General features: G+C 45.0%; 1 pseudogene; it reads right to left on the reverse strand.

Moving 5' to 3' along the window:
* Positions 1–395: 395 nt before the first annotated feature.
* LOC138093942 (adenosine 5'-monophosphoramidase HINT1 pseudogene) lies at positions 396–936 on the reverse strand (annotated as a pseudogene).
* Positions 937–16,665: the final 15,729 nt, after the last annotated feature.

The raw sequence follows: 16,665 nt of genomic DNA on the forward strand, positions 1-16,665 counted from the left end.
AAAAAATGAATTCTGTGTCTCTTTGTATGTTGCCTCCTTCCTCCCCTCTGCCCTTCAGATCCCGTCAGTGGAGGGTAGAGCTGTCAATAATCCAAGGTCATCCAAAAGGAAGAGTGTCTCTGTCTAACTGCACTTTGGGGCTTCCCAGGTGGTGCTACTGGTAAAGAACCCGCCTGCCAGTGCAGGTCGTTGTAAGGAAAGTGGGTTCAGTCCTTGGGTTGGGAAGATCCCCTGGAGGAGGAAATGACAACCCTCTCCAGTATTCTTGCCTGGAGAATCCCTTGGACAGAGGAGCCTGGCGGGCTACAGTCGACAGGGTCTCAAAGAGTCAGACATGACTGACTGACTTCACTTTCTTTCTTTCTTTTTTTTTTTTTTTCAGGCCATGCAATGATGTCTTTTATTATGTATGGGTTTTTAAAATTATTTTTGCAATATCTCCATACACAGGCAAAAAAAAAAATTGTTTAACATATTGGAACTTGCAAACCTGATCACTGCATAGAGAAGGCAAAATTATCCCTATAGCACACTTAACCAGGAGGCCAGTTCATCTGCCGACCTCCAAGAACATGGAGATGAACATGATAGACAGACTGGCCCCCATCTGAACCTTCATTCACCACCATTCGATAGCCCTTCTTCAGGCCCAGATCAGCAGCACATTTCTTGCCAACAATCATCAAATGCCCAAGAAGACTTTCATCATCATCTTCTGCTGCAGAAATCTGGGATATATGTTTCTTGGGTATCACCAGAAAATGTGTTGGTGCTTGAGGGGAAATGTCATGGAAAGCAAGACACTGGTCATCCTCATAAATGATTTTGGCTGGGATTTCCTTGCGAATGATCTTCCTGAAGATCGTGTCGCCGCCAGGCCGGGCGACCTGAGCCTTGGCGATCTCATCTGCCATCTCTGCCTCCCTCCCGTGCAGCCGGCGGGGGAGAAGGTCGGGAGCAGGCTCTTTCTTTCTTTATGTATTCAGTCATTTCGGTTGTGTCTGACACTTTGAGACCCCATGGACTGCAGCACGCCAGGCCTCCCTGTATATGACCAACTCCCAGAGCTGACTCAAACTCATGTCCACTGAGTTGGTGATGCCATCCATGTCATCCCCTTTTTCTCCCGTCTTCAATCTTTCCCAGCATCAGGGTGTTTTCCAATGAGTCAATTCTTTGCATCAGATGGCCAAAGTATTGGAGTTTCAGCTTCAGCATCAGTCCTTCCAAAGAATATTTAGGACTGATTTCCTTTAGGATGGACTGGTTGGATCTCCTTGCAGTCCAAGAGATTCTCAGGAGTCTTCACCAACACCACAGTTCAAAAGCATCAGTTCTTCAGTGCTCAGCTTTCTTTATAGTCTAACTCTCACATCCATCCATCCACCCATGACCACCAGAAAAACTATAACTTTGACTAGACGGACCTTTGCTGGTAAAGTAATGTCTTTGCTTTTTAATTTGCTGTCTAGGTTGGTCATAACTTTCCAAGGAATCTTTTAATTTCATGGCTGCTGTCACCATCTGCAGTGATTTTGGAGCCCCCCCAAAAAAAGTCTGTCACCGTTTCTACTGTTTCCCCATCTATTTGCCATGAAGTGCTGGGACTGGATGCCATGTTCTCAGTTTTCTGAATGTTGAGTTTAAGCTGACTTTTTCACTCTCCTCTTTCACTTTCTTTTTTTTTTTTTTTAATTATGGAAAATTTTATTTTATTTTATTTTATTTTTTATTTTTTTTTTTAATTTTAAAATCTTTAATTCTTACATGTGTTCCCAAACATGAAACTCCCTCCCACCTCCCTCCCCATAACATCTCTGTGGGTGATCCCCATGCACCAGCCCCAAGCATGCTGTATCCTGCGTCAGACATAGACTGGCGATTCAATTCTTACATGATAGTATACATGATAGAATGCCATTCTCCCAAATCATCCCGCCCTCTCCCTCTCTCTCTGAGTCCAAAAGTCCGTTATACACAGCTGTGTCTTTTTCCTGTCTTGCATACAGGGTCGTCATTGCCATCTTTCTAAATTCCATATATATGTGTTAGTATACTGTATTGGTGTTTTTCTTTCTGGCTTACTTCACTCTGTATAATCGGCTCCAGTTTCATCCATCTCATCAGAACTGATTCAAATGAATTCTTTTTAACGGCTGAGTAATACTCCATTGTGTACATGTACCACAGCTTTCTTATCCATTCATCCTCTTTCACTTTCATCAAGAGGCTTTTTAGTTCCTCTTCACTTTCTGCCGTAAGGGTGGTGTCATTTACATATCTGATATTTCTCCTGGCAGTCTTGATTCCAGCTTGTGCTTCATTCAGCCCAGCGTTTCTCATGATGTACTCTGCATAGAAGTTAAATAAGCAGGGTGACCATATACAGCATTACTATGCATACAATATACTATGCATTACTGAATGAATTTATTCTTGTTATGTAATTTAGTTGCTTGAAATCTTTTAGAAACATTATTTTACGATTGTCTTGGTGCATATGGGTTTTTTTTTTCTCATGCTTTTTATTTTCTTTATCTCCAGAAAAGGGGCCCTGGATAAAAAGGCATGAGATCTTTTTCTCTTCTTGATACATTTTGCCAAATTTACTCCTTTCTAAAAGGCTGTGTCCTCATGAAGTGTCACTAGGAATCCATAAGCACGTCCATGTCTCTGTGCCTTGCATATTAATGAGTGTCATCACTTTTTAAGTTTGCCAGTTAGAAAGGTAAGAATGGTATAAATCTGTTTCATTTGTTGCTTTTTAAAGTCACAGCTGCTGGTGAACTTTTTGTTTGCTTGTTTGTTTACAAACAGTTGTAATTGCTCTTCTGTAAGTGTTCTGCCCACGCCCTTTGCTGATTTATCTATTAAAGTCTTTGTAATTTTTATATCTATTTGTGAATTAAAGTTATTAGCGTCTTCCCATAAGTTATTGATAGTTTACTGTTTGCCTTTTTAACTTTCAAAATTGTTTTTATGTTGTTAAATTTTTATTTCTTTTATTGTTTCCACGCTTAGAAATTCATCCTTTTCCAAGGTTTGTAAAATATTTAATTCTATTTTCTTTTAATGCATCTAAAGCTTGATTTTTCTTTTTTTGTCTCTTTACATATTCTAAAATTTATTTTTAATTTATGATGTGAGGTGAAGACGTGAGTTGATTTTTCTCCCAATTGCTAGCTATTCAGCCCAATACAATTTATGGAATGATCTTTCCTTCCCAATTGATTTGTGAAATAACACAATTCATATTTGATACGTACTAGGATCCATTTGGGTTGCGTTCCCATAAGAGATTCGTCGATTCATCATACCAGCCCCAGAACGTTTTCCCTCTTATTGCTTTATGTTTTAGTGACAGAAAGGATGAAGTTTGCTCTCTGCCTCAGTTTTCTTTAGAGTATCCATGTTGTTTTCATTTGTTTATTCTTCCATATGAAGGTTAGGAGAGCTTCCAAGTTAAAAAAAAAAAAAAAAAGATCCTATTGAGCAGTTGATTGGAACTGCGTGAACTTTAAGAGAGAAAACTTCTGGGAAAGATCTGATCACGAGAATCAGAGCTCCCTGCCATCAGGTAGACTTGTTCCCCACTTGTCAGTCCACTCGCTCTCTCTGAGAACAAAATTCATTTGCATGAGGAAGAAAGTTTCCTGTTCTCGTGGCGTTATTATTTAAACTTTGCATTTTAGGAGAGGCTTCTGTTGTGGCTTAACTCGATGCTAAAACTTGACCTCTGCGCATCAGTGCCAAACTGAATCTCAGAGGCAGAGTTTTGGGTGAAGTAGTCTGGAGAATCTCCATGGATAGAGGAACCTGGAAGGCTACAGTCCATGGGGTCACAAAGAGTCGGACAGGACTGAGCTACTAAGCACATCACAACACAGAAAATAATAGCTTTATTGCTTTGCTAGGCAAAGGGGGACACATGGCTGAGGAACTTCCCTGATGGTTTAGTAATTATAACTCCACACTTCCAATGCAAGGGGCACCAGTTCAATCCCTGGTGGGAGAACTAAGATCCTACATGCCAAGTGTGTGTGTGTTAAGTCACTTCAGTTGTGTCTGACTCTTTGCTTCCCCCTAGACTGTGGCCTGCCTGGCTCCTCTGTCCGTGGGATTCTCCAGGCAGGAGTACTGGAGTGGGTTGCCATTCCCTTCTCCAGGGGACCTTCCCGACTCAGGGATCGAACCTGCATGTTTTATGTCTCATTGCAATGTCAGGCAGGATCTTTACTGCTAGTGCCACCTGGTAAGCCCAAGAAGCATAGCCAAAAGATTGTTGTTGTTTAGTTAATAAGTTGTGTTCAAGTCTTTTGTGACCCCATGGACTGTAGCCCCCCAGGCTCCTCTGTCCATGGGATTCCCCAGGCAAGAATGCTGGAGAGGGTTGCCATTTCCTTCTCCAGAGGATCTTCCTGACCCAGGGATCGAACCTACATCTCCTGCATTGCAGGCAGATTCTTTGCCACTGAGCCACCAGGGAAGCCCGGCCAAAAGATTAAAACACTCAAAACGTTGTCTCTGAGGTTTGATTTAGCACAGAGGCTGAGTTCTGAGATTCAGTCCCAAATGCTATATTCAAGTTTGGGCTCTCCTTGCGTGGCGGGATTTAGGGAAAATCATGTTGCTTTCCTCGTGTCATCTTGCGTTATCACCTGATGCGCTGCCATTGGTAGGCAGATAAAACCACCCTGGCCAGGTGTGAAGAATGAAGGAAGGAGCCACAGGTCAGCCAGAGGAGTGGGTGCGGAAGCAGGAAGGAGCAGTAGGACCTCTCTGCCTTTTTGGTGATGGGAAAGATGTCCTAATTGGATAAGCCTGTGTTTCGCTTTGTTTTGTTTTAAGCATCAAGTAAGACACCTCCTTGTCTCCTTTTCATGGCTGCATCCAACAGACTATAACTTGGAAATCCTCAGAAAGAATACAGCCTGAGTGTGTGTGTGTGTGTCTGGGTGATGATATCACGTCTCCTCTGATGACTTACAAAATCACACATGAGCTTTTCTCTGACTGCTTCAGGAGATCGCGATTTTGCACCCATTTGTATACTACACGGACTGTTTCACCTTCACTCTTGTCAGGGTGCTCTCTGTGTCTTTATACATTTACTTAGTCTTTGAACCTTTGTCTTTGTTCCAATCCATTTATCTTAAATTCCTGGCTAATTGTTACACTTCCTAAAGTTTTTTCCTTTTTTCTTCTTTGGCAGGTAAACAATTCTTCTCCTGAAGAATCTTGTGATCGAGAGAATAAAAGAGCTCTTCTTTGTAGTTCTCAGAATAGGCAGTTTTTTTTTTCTTTACTGTACACTCCCTAGCAGCACTTTAGTTGGCACTCAATAGAGATTTATCTACGCAGAATAAAATATATTCTAAGGACTATTACCTCCTTAGAATGTCCCATTCATTCACTCCCCTAGTTTCTGGTGGTTCCTTTTATATTATGCTGGAGCGCAAGTCAGGGGCAGAATAAAGCTTCATAGACTTTAAGAAAAATTAATAGATTTCCTTATTTTATAGCAGTTTTAGATATACAGACCAATGAGCAGAAAGTACAAAGAGTTCCCATATACCTCCTTCAGTTCCCCAGTTTCCCCTATTATTAACATCTTTCCTTAGTTTGATACATTTGTTGTAGCTGATGAGCCAATAGTAATATACACTTAGTCCATAGTTTCCATAAGGCTTCAGTCTTCGCATTGTACTGTTCTACCAGGTTTTGGCAAGTATATAATGGCACATATGCACTATTAAAGTACCATACAAAATAGTTTCACTCCCCCCAAAACCCTCTGTTCTGCCTGTTCATCCCTCCATCCTTCCTTCCTGCAAACCCCTGGCGGTGATCTTTTATTGCCTCTGTAGTTTTCCCTTTTCTGAACATCGTGTAGTTGGACTCACACAGTGTATACCCTTTTCAAACTGGCTTTTTTCACTTAGCAATATGCATTTAAACTTCCTCCACGTATTTTCAAGACTATAAGACTTAAACATTTATCAACAATATGTATTCAACACCAGGCAGAGTGGTGAGGTGCTAAGTGCGATGCAATGGACATGAACTTGGGCCAACTTCGGGAGATGGTGAGGGACGGGGAGGCCTGGCGTGCTGCAGGCCATGGGGTAGCAAAAAGTCAGACATGGCCGGGTAACTGAACTACAGTACTACGGTACACAAGACAAGCAAGACTGCTGTCCTTGACCTAAGCTTCAGAACTGTCAGATATTCAGTACGCAGCAAGGCAACAGGTGTGGCACCTGTCACACTAAAGGCCTTCTCCGTCTTCCCTGGGAAAATCATCTGCTTACATCATCAGCCGGGAGGAGACCTGCGGTGCCCACAAATGAGTCACTGTGTTCCCTACTCACCAGTTCCCTCTCCATACCGGGGCAGGCCTGAGTCCCTCTGGTTCACGATGTAGATGTTGTTCTAATTCTTGGCTACACAATTTGATGAAGCAGGAGAAAGGCAATCGCCCCTTCTCAGATGGTGATCTCCACGTGTTTCCTTAGCCTGGCATACGTCTGGACCTTTTTTTCCTACCAAATGGCTAACCTATATAAATTTATTTATGCTTATAGCCAGTAATAAAGTCTACATTTGGACTTAGATAATTTATGAATCACCAATAATATTGATGCAAATGAAAACGTAAGGCATTTTCCACATTCATGAGCTGGCCCCTTTCCCTGAGATGGGCAAGATGCATCTTGTATGTGCTAGATTTCACTGGGATAACAGAATGAGGAATCGAGTCCCAGACTCAAATCAGTTCTATTTCATTTAAAAATAAAGGTTTTTGTTTGTTTATTCTTGTTCACTCTTAAGATGGAACCAAGGAGACGACCCTCCATCGCGATCCGTAGCAGTTTGCTGCTGTCACAGCACAGGGCGCTCTGCGCTCAGTGATGACCCAGGGGGTGGGTTGGGGGTGGGGCGGGAGGGACGTGCAAGAGCGAGGGGCACGTGTGTACATACGACTGACTCACCTTGTTGTACAGCCGGAAGTGACACACCATTGTAGACAATAATACTCCAATAAAAATTCATAGTCGTTTAAGTTTTCAGTGAAGGTAGCAGCAAGAGTGATCGATTGATTGTGATTGTGAAGTCACTCAGTCGTGTCCGACTCTTTGTGACCCCATGGACTGTAGGCTACCAGGCTCCTCCATCCATGGGATTTTCCAGGCAATAGTACTGGAATGGGTTGCCATTTCCTTCTCCAGGGGATCTTCCCGACCCAGGGATTGAACCCGGGTCTCTTGCATTGCAGACAGACACTTTACCCTCTGAGCCAGCAGGGATATTTATCTTCTAATAAGACCAAAAATGCTAAAAAAAAAAAAAAGAACACATTACCAAACAAAGCAATATTTCATATACAATTAGAAATACTACTGCTAAGGACATGAAGATGTACAGCAAGCAGATCAGTGTTTGTTAGGTTTCTTTTTCTCTTCATGCGTTGAGGTTTTCTGAACTATAAGGTATATTTACAGAGTCATGAAAATCAAACAAGTTTTAACCAGGTTAGAAAATAGATTGGATATGATGATATAATGATACCTGAAAAAATGAATAATTAAGTCTGATTAATATACAAACATGATGGTTATACTGAGATACCCTACTTGCCACTGCGTGCTGCTGCTGCTGCTAAGTCACTTCAGTCGTGTCCGACTCTGTGTGACCCCATAGACAGCAGCCCACCAGGCTCGCCCATCCCTGGGATTCTCCAGGTACTTTCATGGATTTTATTTTAAAGTCTTAGGCCCACAAAAGAGGACTGTCAAAATGGTTATTAAATCACAAAGAACACGAACGCCCACAAACAGACAATCTCTTTCATTTCTACTGCAAGAAAGAAATCTTTAACTGAAAGATAAGAAACCCTGGAAAAGGGCTTTATACATTAATTTTATACAAAGAATGTGCATCTGTTTATGAGTTTAAAAATTCTACATCAAGGATAAGAATGGGACATGATGATTTCAATTACTCAGGATGATTATTATTAATATAAAAAGAGCACTTTAAAAATGAGGCATATTTAAAATAATAGCTTGTTTTTCCCCTTGTGGTCTGTTGTAGCATTCAGGATGCAGCTGAAGCTCGTCTTGGAGACAATCTTTTTTTTTTTTTTTTTTTTGCTTACAGACCTGTTAAGTGTTCCTTTTCCTTCTTTAGCCTTCTATCCTTAGATGTCTTAATCACTGCTGCTGTTTTCTTCCCTTCCTTTCTTTTCTTTTTAATTGCTTTGCACTGCTGTGACAGTTTCTGCTGTACAGCAAAGTGAATCAGCTATACGCATGCATGCTGTGCTCTGTTTAGTCACTCAGTCGTGTTCAAAGCTTTGCAACGCCATGGACTGAAGCCTGCCAGGCTCCTCTGTCCATGGGGATTCTCCAGGCAAGAATACCGGAGTGGGCTGCCATGCTCTCCTCCAGGGGATCTTCCCACCCCAGGGAGGGAACCCAGGTCTCCTGCATTGCAGGCGGGTTCCTTACCATCTGAGCCACCAGGGAAGCCCGATACGTATACACATATCCTCTCTGTTTTGGATTTCCTTCCATTTGGGTCACCACAGAGCACTCTACAGGGACTCATTAGCTCCTGTTTTATGCATAGCAGTGTATATTGTGTCAGTACCAGTCTCCCTCTTCTTCCCACCCTCTGCTTTCCCCCTGGGCATCTATACATTTGTTTTCTACGTCTGTGTCTCTGTTTCTGCTTTGCAAATAAGATCGTCTACACCACCCTTCCTTTAATGAGGGAAGTAATATACAGAAGGAGAGAAAATTGCAGTCAGATGATGGGTGTCTGGGATCTGCCAGCCCTAACAGAGGTGCTGAGGAGATGCACAGTGATGAGCAGACGGGGAATGAGCACGGTGATCAGCAGAGGGGGAATGAGCACGGTGACCAGCAGAGGGGGAATGAGCACGGTGATCAGCAGAGGGGGAATGAGCACGGTGGTCAGCAGAGGGGGAATGAGCACGGTGACGAGCAGAGGGGGAATGAGCTCGGTGATCAGCAGAGGGGGAATGAGCACGGTGACGAGCAGAGGGGGAATGAGCTCGGTGATCAGCAGAGGGGGAATGAGCACGGTGATCAGCAGAGGGGGAATGAGCACAGTGATCAGCAGAGGGGGAATGAGCACGGTGATCAGCAGAGGGGGAATGAGCTCGGTGACGAGCAGAGGGGGAATGAGCACGGTGATCAGCAGAGGGGGAATGAGCACGGTGATCAGCAGAGGGGGAATGAGCACGGTGATCAGCAGAGGGGGAATGAGCACGGTGACCAGCAGAGGGGGAATGAGCACGGTGATCAGCAGAGGGGGAATGAGCACGGTGATCAGCAGAGGGGGAATGAGCACGGTGGTCAGCAGAGGGGGAATGAGCACGGTGGTCAGCAGAGGGGGAATGAGCTCGGTGAGGAGCAGAGGGGGAATGAGCACGGTGAGGAGCAGAGGGGGAATGAGCACGGTGATCAGCAGAGGGGGAATGAGCTCGGTGATCAGCAGAGGGGGAATGAGCACGGTGGTCAGCAAAGGGGAATGAGCTCGGTGATCAGCAGAGGGGGAATGAGCTCGGTGACGAGCAGAGGGGGAATGAGCTCGGTGATCAGCAGAGGAGGAATGAGCTCGGTGATCAGCAGAGGGGGAATGAGCTCGGTGACGAGCAGAGGGGGAATGAGCACGGTGACGAGCAGAGGGGGAATGAGCACGGGTGACGAGCAGAGGGGGAATGAGCACAGGGATCAGCAGAGGGGGAATGAGCACGGTGATCAGCAGAGGGGGAATGAGCACGGTGGTCAGCAGACGGGGAATGAGCACGGTGATCAGCAGAGGGGGAATGAGCTCGGTGATCAGCAGAGGGGGAATGAGCACGGTGACGAGCAGAGGGGGAATGAGCACAGTGACGAGCAGAGGGGGAATGAGCACAGTGATCAGCAGAGGGGGAATGAGCACGGTGACGAGCAGAGGGGGAATGAGCACAGTGATCAGCAGAGGGGGAATGAGCACGGTGACAAGCAGAGGGGGTATGAGCTCGGTGATCAGCAGAGGGGGAATGAGCACAGTGATCAGCAGAGGGGGAATGAGCACGGTGATCAGCAGAGGGGGAATGAGCACGGTGATCAGCAGAGGGGGAATGAGCTCGGTGATCAGCAGAGGGGGAATGAGCACGGTGATCAGCAGAGGGGGAATGAGCACGGTGATCAGCAGAGGGGGAATGAGCTCGGTGATCAGCAGAGGGGGAATGAGCTCGGTGACGAGCAGAGGGGGAATGAGCTCGGTGATCAGCAGAGGGGGAATGAGCACAGTGATCAGCAGAGGGGGAATGAGCACGGTGAGCAGCAGAGGGGGAATGAGCACGGTGATCAGCAGAGGGGGAATGAGCACGGTGATCAGCAGAGGGGGAATGAGCACGGTGATCAGCAGAGGGGGAATGAGCACGGTGATCAGCAGAGGGGGAATGAGCACGGTGATCAGCAGAGGGGGAATGAGCACGGTGATCAGCAGAGGGGGAATGAGCACGGTGATCAGCAGAGGGGGAATGAGCACGGTGATCAGCAGAGGGGGAATGAGCACGGTGACCAGCAGAGGGGGAATGAGCACGGTGATCAGCAGAGGGGGAATGAGCACGGTGGTCAGCAGAGGGGGAATGAGCACGGTGACGAGCAGAGGGGGAATGAGCTCGGTGATCAGCAGAGGGGGAATGAGCACGGTGACGAGCAGAGGGGGAATGAGCACGGTGATCAGCAGAGGGGGAATGAGCACAGTGATCAGCAGAGGGGGAATGAGCACGGTGATCAGCAGAGGGGGAATGAGCTCGGTGATCAGCAGAGGGGGAATGAGCACGGTGGTCAGCAGAGGGGGAATGAGCTCGGTGATCAGCAGAGGGGGAATGAGCTCGGTGACGAGCAGAGGGGGAATGAGCTCGGTGATCAGCAGAGGGGGAATGAGCACGGTGGTCAGCAGAGGGGGAATGAGCACGGTGATCAGCAGAGGGGGATTGAGCACGGTGGTCAGCAGAGGGGGAATGAGCACGGTGACCAGCAGAGGGGGAATGAGCACGGTGATCAGCAGAGGGGGAATGAGCACGGTGACGAGCAGAGGGGGAATGAGCATGGTGACGAGCAGAGGGGGAATGAGCACGGTGATCAGCAGAGGGGGAATGAGCACGGTGATCAGCAGAGGGGGAATGAGCTCGGTGATCAGCAGAGGGGGAATGAGCACGGTGACGAGCAGAGGGGGAATGAGCTCGGTGATCAGCAGAGGGGGAATGAGCACGGTGATCAGCAGAGGGGGAATGAGCTCGGTGATCAGCAGAGGGGGAATGAGCACGGTGACGAGCAGAGGGGGAATGAGCTCGGTGATCAGCAGAGGGGGAATGAGCACAGTGATCAGCAGAGGGGGAATGAGCACGGTGACCAGCAGAGGGGGAATGAGCACGGGTGACGAGCAGAGGGGGAATGAGCCAGCGCGCCTGGAGCCATCCTAGAGCCCAAGGTTCAGGAGAAATCAGTCATGCTGATCCTGTGTTTATTTAAAATTCTGACATCATCAAATATCATCATCCATGCTTTGCATTTTTATTTTCCAAGTGTTTACATAAAATGTTACATATATAAATATTACAAAGTGGAGCTATTTAAGGTGTATTAGATACGGTACATTCTTATAAGCTACATGTTCCAAGACGTGGTCGGAATGTTACAGATTAAAAACTGGCTGAAGAGATAACCAAATGCAAAGAGTGAAACTTGACTGGGTACTTAGCTGAAAATACTTGACTCCTGAGTTTTTGGCATCCTTTTAACAATGTATATTTCAGGTGAGCACCTCACTTGCTTCAGCCTGGAGTTGGTCAGCTGGGGCAGTACCAACCACTAGGCTAAACCTAGTGAAGATGACTCATTTTTGCTAAGAGTTACCAGCAAGGTTTTCAGAAGCCTTAGAGGATAAGTAGCATTTCTGCCTGCCAGTGGCAGGTGGGGGTGGGGAGGCACATGTGAGCAGAGACATCTCCCACAGAGAGAACGAGATGGACAAGGGCACCAGGAGCGCAGGCACGTGGCCTGTGAATAGCAAGCAGGCCAGGCAGTCTGGGAATGGGTTACAGAGAAGGCAGGGATGAGAAAAAAAGCTGAAAGGAGACACTTAGATCCTTCAGTGAACTGCCTCCAAATTTAAATCAGGAGGCAAAGGGGAGCTACTGACAATTTTTTTCTTTTGGTTTTTAAATTAAGTTGCATCTTAAATGTTTTCTTAAATTATTTTCAAGCACTTTCATAGAAGTCATTTAAAACTTAAAATGTATTTTTACTGTCATTCAAGATATATGCCTCTTCTAAAACCAGCATGAAAGGATGTGAATGAATTTAGGATGCTTGTTGTTGTTGCCTAGTCACTAGGTCATGACTGACCATTTGCAACCCCATGGACTGCACCCTGCCAGGCTCCTCTGTCCATGGGATTTCCCAGGCAAGAATGCTGGAGTGGGTTTACCATTTCCACCTCCAGGGAATCTTCCCCACCCAGGGATCAAACCCATGTCTCCTGCATTGGCAAGCAGATTCTTTACCACTGAGCCACCAGGGAACCAAAAACAGGATATCAGAGAGAAACCTAGAAACAAGCTGGATAAAGCCTTGGTGACTGATTATGAACTCAATTTCTATGTAGCCTGAATTTTAAAGTTTCCCAGCTCAAAATTTTCTGTCCTAGCACTTTCATTAGTACACTCTGCCCACCCTCAACTTCAGTTTGTTTGTTTGTTTTTGTTTTTTTTTCACCCCCAACTTTTTAATAGGTTTGTTAAGTTGTAATTGATGTACAGTTTAAAACGTAGGCTTCATCAGTTCTGACACATACACACAACCGTGAAACCATCACCTCAATCAAACAATGCATGTCCCATCACATTAGAAACCTGGGGGATGCGTCCCTTCTTCCACTCACCCTCTGCCCCATCCCCAGGGAACTGCTGATCTGCTTTCTATCACCATAGATTAGTTTGAATTTCTCAGAATTTTATATGTACAGAATTATACAGTATGCACTGAATATGATTCGTTCTACAAGATGTATTTTTTAAAAGTGGAGGAATGTTCTAGATGAAAAGAGAAGAGCCATAACAAACAAATACAGTGCGTGAAACTTGACGGGATGTTGGTGTGGAAACAATTGAACCACTTCATAAAAAGTTAGATATGTGCCAGCCAAATGACTCAGTCATTCAATTCTTAGATATTGACCCAAGAGAAATGAAAACATTTGTCTGGACAAAAACTTATTCACAAATGTTCATAGTAAGAGCCAAAACTGAAAACAACTCAAATATCCATCAACAGGTAAACAAATTGTGGTATACCCACACAATGGAACTCAACAATGAAAAAGAACAAATTGTTGATATAGGAAAAGGAAAAAGATCTTCAGAATAATTAATTATGCAAGAGAAAATCTACATAACCTTGGGTAAGGCAATGACTTTTTAGATATACCACCAAAGGCATGATCATGAAAGAGTAATAATCTGTACTTCATCAAAATAAAAAACTTCTGCTCCACAAACAACATCAAGAGAATGAAAAGACAAGCCACAGACTGTAAGAAAATATTTGCAAAAGACAATCTGATATAGGACTTATCCAAAATATAAAAGGATTCACTACAACAAGCAACGAGGTTAAAAATGGCCCAAAGACCTTGACAGACACCTCACCAAAAATGATATACAAACGGCAGGTAAATATATGAAAAAATGTTCCACATCATATGTTTATCAGGGAGCTGCAGATTGAAACAAGGTACCAAGACACACCTATTAGAAAGTCTCAAAGCTGGAGCAACAAGAACACCTCATGCTGGGGAGGGTGTGGAGCAACAGGAACGCTCCTTCATTGCTGGTGGGAAAGCAAAACGGCACAGCTACTCTGGAAGACAGTTTGGGGGTGGTTTCTTTACCACGTGATACAGAAGTTGTGCTCCTTGGTATTCACCCAAAGGATCTGAAAGTTCATGTTCACACAGAAACCTGCACACAAATATTTAGAGCGTCTTTATTCATAACTGCCAAAATCGGAAAGTAAGCAAGATGTCCTTCAGTAGGTGACTGGGTAAATATACTGGAGGACATTCCAATAATGGAGTATGACTCGGTGCTAAAAAGAAGTAATCTATCAAGTCGTGAAAAGACATGAAAGAACCTTAAATGCTTAGTACAAAGTGAGAGAAGCCAGTCTGAAAATGCTACCCACTGTATGATTCCAACTATATTACATTCTGCTGCTGCTGCTGCTGCTGCTAAGTCGCGTCAGTCGTGCCCGACTCTGCGACCCGGCAGCCCACCAGGCTCCCCCGTCCCTGGGATTCTCCAGGCAAGAACACTGGAGTGGGTTGCCATTTCCTTCTCCAACGCATGAAAGTGAAAAGTGAAAGTGAAGTCGCTCAGTCGTGTCCGACTCTTAGCGACCCCATGGACTGCAGCCTTCCAGGCTCCTCCGTCCATGGGATTTTCCAGGCAAGAGTACTGGAGTGGGGTGCTGTTGCCTTCTCTGATATTACATTCTAGAAAAGGCAAAGCTATGGTGACAGTAAAAAGAGTGGTGGTTACTAGTATTTAGCAGGGAGAGAGGCAGAGAAGGATGAATGGGTAGAGCACAGATGATTTTTAGGGCAGTGAAAAGATTCTGTATGTATTATGACAGCGCATACATGTCATTATACACTTATCCAAACCTACAGAATATATGACACCGAGATTACTCATGTAATCTGTGAACCCTGTGTGGCTATGACAGATCAATGTAGATCCATCAGCTGTAATGAGTGTACCAGTCTGATGGGGGGATGTTGATTATGGGGGAAGCTGTGCATGTTGAGGGTAGGGTGTATGTAGGAAATCTCTTCCTTTGAATTGCATTGTGAACCTATAACTGCTTCAAAAAATAAAGTTGAATTAAAAAAAATTATGCTAAGTGAAAGAAGCCAGACAAAAAAAGACTTAGTTGATCATCTGCTTCTGGTGGCGTTTAACTTATACCTCGATGATTTGGAAGTTTAATCTAAAGGCTTGACTTATGTTTGGCAAGACTATTTCATCAGTCATGCTATGTACTTCATACTACATCGCATAAGGAGGTAAGTAGATTGCTCCTCTGCACGATTCTCAATTTGATCATTTGTTTAAGGCGGTGAATGCCAGATCTCTCCTCCATGAGGTATATTTTTCCTCTGCAATTAGCAAGTAACGTAAGGACTGTACGTTAGCAACAAGTGAACATCTCATCCGTATTCATGGATAATCCTTGCCAGAAATGATCATTTTATTAGTTTTTTTTAAAGCATTAATTTAAAAAATTCTATGATTCCTCCTCAGTGAATTAGCTGGCTTTCTTCCAAATCAACTGAGACTGAAAAGTTTTTGAATGGAACAATTTTCCCATGTTTATTTCTCTTGACACATCAAGCTCATCCGTCGATGAGCCCCTTTTCTGAACCCCTAATCTTCTCCTTCCTAGCTTCCTAACCCCAGAAGCTAAGTGTTTTCAAGCCATGTTGCAGCTGTTATCTTTTTTCATTCACTTACTCATTCAAAAATACTTATTGTGTCCATGCCGTGTTTTAGGCACTGTCTAGGCATGGGACATATAGTCGTGAATAAATCTGATGAAGTCTCCGGCCTATATTGTAGGGTATATAAGAAGGAAACTGTAAACAAACATAATGGAACGTCAGGTAGAAATACTACTGTAGAGAAAAGGAAAGCAGTGGAGGAGAAAGGGTAGTGATGGGGTGTGTGTTATTTTAGATAGAAGTCAAGGAAGGCGTAGCTGACAGCCATTGGTGCCGGGCCCACATTCCGCAGGCATTCTGGAATGATCCAGTTCAACTCAGTCTTACTGGAAGCACATGTGACCCTGCCTGTGGCCTGAGGGAGTGTCTCTCCGTTTGTGTGACAGGCTCATGCCTGACAAACAGTCCTTAGCCAATGACCAGCAGGAGCGGAAGGACCAACTTCCCCGCCTGCCTGCCCCCGGGGTGGGACGTCTTTGCTGCGCAGCCCATGTTTCCCAGCGGGCTCCTGCGGGCTGAGCCCCGGCTGTCGTCAGTGGTACCCTGCTCGGTAAAGGGCTCCGGGTGGCCTCCTTCTCTTCACTCCTCTCCTGCTACCTCCTGGCGTCAGATTTTACTCTCCAGACACACTATTTGCAAACTCAAATCCCTAAGCTTTGGAGGAAACTCGTCTAAAAGTGGGTAGGTCCTAGCAGTGAGGTAATAAAGGAGACTCTCAGAACAAGGTTCTAGAATTGGACCTCTTGTTGGTCAGATGACAGCTGAGACGCTGTTGCTGTCGGTGAGTGAGGCCAGGATAGTGTCTGGCCTGGTGTTGCATCACTGCTGCTAAGAATCTTACCTGCAGTAAATTGGGCTCATGTGCTGGTGTAAGAAAATGTCCCAGCCTATAGAGTAGCTTTGGAACCAAATGGGGGGCAATGGCAATTATTAGGATTTTGGAGTTGGTTTGTTATCAACTGCTAGAGGAGGCAGGAAAGAAGCAAGTAACAAACAGACTCAGGCCAGGTAACCATTAATTTAGAATTTGGATTGAAAGACAGTCAGAAGTCTTCCATGTCATCTTTTAAAGGGAGTCTC

Source organism: Capricornis sumatraensis, chromosome 17 (assembly GCF_032405125.1).
Source record: "Capricornis sumatraensis isolate serow.1 chromosome 17, serow.2, whole genome shotgun sequence".
Classification (NCBI taxonomy): Eukaryota; Metazoa; Chordata; class Mammalia; order Artiodactyla; family Bovidae; genus Capricornis; species Capricornis sumatraensis.